The sequence below is a fragment of the Fukomys damarensis genome, unplaced genomic scaffold, assembly GCF_012274545.1.
Source record: "Fukomys damarensis isolate Sample0158 unplaced genomic scaffold, DMR_v1.0_HiC HiC_scaffold_15, whole genome shotgun sequence".
In the NCBI taxonomy this organism is placed as follows: domain Eukaryota; kingdom Metazoa; phylum Chordata; class Mammalia; order Rodentia; family Bathyergidae; genus Fukomys; species Fukomys damarensis.
In genome coordinates, this window is record NW_022900927.1 from 7,583,492 (window position 1) to 7,587,490 (window position 3,999).

The 3,999-nt window shown below is 56.8% G+C and overlaps 1 pseudogene; it reads left to right on the forward strand.

The window, feature by feature from the left end:
• The first annotated feature begins 564 nt into the window (after positions 1–564).
• Positions 565–2,699, forward strand: LOC104872209 (annotated as a pseudogene).
• Positions 2,700–3,999: the final 1,300 nt, after the last annotated feature.

Consider the following 3,999-nt stretch of genomic DNA (forward strand, 5'->3'; position numbering starts at 1 on the left):
TATAGAGTGTTAATCAGACAGTGGCAAAATATTTTCCTAGTCTAGTAAGATTGGAACACACTGGATTAAGCAAAAAAAACAGATTTGCTTGGATAAATGTGCATCACAAACTCTCAAGAGCTATTTTATTTGCAGCACTTCCCAAATTTATTTAACTGTGGGGCCCTCTTCTCGATGAACCTGCCCCCAGGGGAACAGTTTCTCCAAAATGCAGTGTAGGACACAGTGCACCTCACCATCCTTCACTACTATGTATTTCAATGAGTTCAAACCTGGAGCGACAGAGAAAAATACTTTATGTGACGATGCACTCAGCCGGAGGAGTTACAGTCATATACACAAGGGGTGCTCAAAATATGTGGTGAATGCCTAAATTTTTTAAATGTATTATTGTAAAAAACACACTGCCATTAATCTCCCTCTCAAACAACTCCCCCGTGCTTTGAACACACTTATCCCGTCATCCTTGTCTCTTTCTAAAGCAGTTCTGCAAGGCCTTTTTCATGGGTGTCTTTACTCCATGTGATCAAAAATGCAGTGAAAGTTGCTACCAAGTGCCATCCGATGGAAGAGAAGAGTTGTAAAAACATTGTGGTGGGTCCTCATCCACCTTATTTCAATGGATCTGGTACAGTGCGGCTTTTGGGTCTTCCACAACATCAAAATAACCACAAAAGGTAAATGTCTTTAATTGACTCAGGACACCAACGCAGCCACAAGAAGGCAACTAAAGGCATTCATGAGGTAAGACTTCCAGAACCGAGTCAAAAAGTGGCAAGCCTTACAACGGGGTGTATGTTCAAAGCAAGGGCAAGTATTTTGAAGGGGATTAGTGACAATGTGTCTTTCACTGTAATATATATATTTTTAAATTTAGACATTCACTATAGTTTTTGGTCATACTTCATAGATGTCTCTTTCCATTAAAAATAAGAATAAGCGGGGCTCTGGTGCAACCTCAGGCCCCCGACCACCAGGGCGCTCGGCAGTGGAGCTGGAGGTACCCGAGAAGACCCAGAGCGTCAAGGCGGGACCTGGACGGCAGAGAGCTGGGCAGCCCTGGCAGAGACCCCACCAATGATTGGACAGCCCGGCCCCGGCCATGGGAAGCTGGGGCACCGGGGTGTGGACGCATCTGGAGAGACCACCTACAAGAAGACCACGTCATCCACCATGAAGGGCGCCATCCAGCTGGGCATCGGCTACACCATGGGCAGCCTGAGCTCCAAGCCCGAACGCGGTGTCCGCCTGCAGGACTTCTACGTGGTGGAAAAGCATCTTCTTCCCCAGTGAAGGCCACAACCTCACCCGCGCCCACCGTATCCAGGATTTTCCGTTCAAGACCTAAGCTCCAGTCGCCTTCCGCTACTTCCGGGAGCTCTTTGGGATCCAGCCGGACTCGCCGTGCCACGAGCAGAGGCACCCGTCGAGCTCTCGAACCGGGCGCCAGCGGCTCCTCTCCCACTTCACCGGTGACGACAGAGTTCCCCATCGAGACTGAGGTGCCCCAGGAGGCCGAGCTCCTGCCCAAGCTGCTGCCCGGCTACTACATGAAGCTGAACCCGAGCCCCGCACGCTGCTGCCCAAATTCTACGGGCTGCACTGTGTGCAGTCGAGAGGCAGAACACCCGTTCGGTGGTCACGAACAACCTGCTCCCTTCGGCGCCCTGGCCGAGACACTGCAGCGCAACTGCCAGGTGCTGGAGAGCTTCAAGATCATGGGCTACAGCCTGCTGCTCGGGGTCCACAGCTCTGACCAGTAGGAGAGGGAGCGGCAGCCCGAGGGCGCCCTGAGCAAGGCGGACGAGAAGCGGCCAGTGGCCCAGAAGGCGCTGTACTCCACGCCACGGAGGCCGTTGACACCGACGACACGCTGGGCGGGATCCTGGCCCTGAACGGGCACCCGGAGCTGCTGCCGCTGCACATGGGCGTCATCCACATCCTGCAGTCCCACGGGTTTATCAAGAAGCTCGCGCACACCTGGAAAACCCTCGTCCGCAACAGGGACGCAGTCTCCGTCCACCGCCCCAGCTTCTGCACTGAGCGCTTTTCTCAAATTCATGAGCAGCACGGTCTTTCGGAGGACTCCTCGCTGAAGTCCTCACCATCCAAGAAGGGGCGCAGGACCCCCTTGGCCGTCAAGCCCCTGGGGCCCACAGCAGCCCTCTCACCCAGCGAGTGAGAAGATGCACAGTACGACCTTCCAGGAGCTCGCAGCTACCCTACCCTGGAAAACGAAGGGCGGCCCGACCTCCTGCCTTGCACTCCACCTTCTTTTGAAGAAGCCACCACTGCCTCCATAGGCACGACCTGTCGTCCACCTTCCTCTCCGTTCCAGAGTAGCCCCCTCCGAATCCTCGGAGCAGCCTCGCACACAATCAACCAGCCAGAATGGCCAGACAGGGTGGCCGGCCCCAAAAGCAGCCACACGCGGAGGAAGACCTGCAGCGGATCACAGTGCAGGAGGAGCACGAGTGCAGCGTGGAGACTGTGGTCCCCAAGGAGGACGCAGGGTGGAGGCCTGCCTAGCCGGTGCCTCGGCATCTGCCGTGGAAGCAGAAACCACCAGCCAGGCCTCGGATGAGGAGGACATGCCTGCCACCAACATCTGCTTTCCCAGACGTCAGGAGGTGGGTGCGCCCCCACTTCACTATAGCACGCAGCCCCAGCCCCACCCCGAAGGCGAGAGCGACACGTAATTTTTATGCAGTCCCCCACCTGGGCCGAGCGCCCGCCACCCCCTCAGCCGCTTCCCAGAGGTGCTTTCCGCCCAGCTGAGGCCCAGAGCTCTGGGGCACCCCGCCCTGAGGCCACCCACAGCCAACCTTGTCTTGTCCTACCCTTGACGGAGGCCGCCGGCCAAGCCTCTCCTCACCCCAATGCTCCGCAGGTCACGCAGTGACCCTGGACCTCCCGCAGCGCACCGGCCAGAAGGTGACCTTCCACAGCGTCCGGTCATGTATTTCTTTTGGGTCCTTATCTTTGCACAAACTGGGGCATATGGCGCTTTTTAGGGGGAAAGAGACAAAGCAGAAAAGGAGGAGACTCCACGCCACTGCACTTTGGTCCTTTGCCTCCCTTGCATGTGTCCTTCAGGGACAAGGCCATTCTTGCCACCTTGGGACCTGGGCTGTGGGGGCCTGGATGCCCAGGTGAGGCTCACACTCCAGGACAGGCCCCTAGGTGCCACTTCCTGCTCTCTCGCTGTCATGTGTGTGCTGGGGCTGGCCCTCCAGAAGCAGATCCTCCATGCTTGGCTCAGGTTTGGGACCTGAGTGCAGGACAGGCGTCCTCAGTAGTGGCCCCCAGTGGCTCACTGCTGTGCTCAGCCACCAGGAGGGACATCACCTGAGCAAGATTGTCCAGGTCGTTACATTCCTGCCCTCAGTGCGGCCTCTCCCGGCAGAGGTCAAGGCTGTGGACTTGTCGGTCTTTTCCCAGCGTGGTCCTCATGGACCTTGGAGGAGAGTACCCCCTCAGGAGATGCCTCAAGGCAGAGCCTCTGACTTCCGGGGGGCTCAGCTGGGCCTTGGGCTGCAGAATTAAGAGCAGGCTCCTAGAGTGTACAGTTCTGATGGTTGCTCTCATCTGTCATGGTCACCACAGGCCAGATTCATGAGCATTCCCTCTAGGTGTCCCTCTCTTGAGGCAGCCACACCTGTCCAGAGACTGGGAGAGGGCATGTTGGTGATGGTTCCCAGCCCCTGCCCACTCTGATCCCCCACACAGCCCCATGGGAGGCAGTGGTCAAAGCTTGAAGCTGAAGCCACACCTCCCAGAAGAACAGAGTCTACATTGACCCATCCAGGAATCTGATTATTTTTTAAGCCCACTACAAGATGTCAGCCTGCTGCCTAGGCCTATCCTGGTGTCCCTTCCGCAGTGGGAACACAGTGGGAAATCTGTCTCACTTCCCCGAGCCAACAGGAAGCCCATATTCCAAACCAGACCCTCACAGGGTCGAGCTGCTGCCGTGGCTCTGGGGGTCTGTCCCAGGGA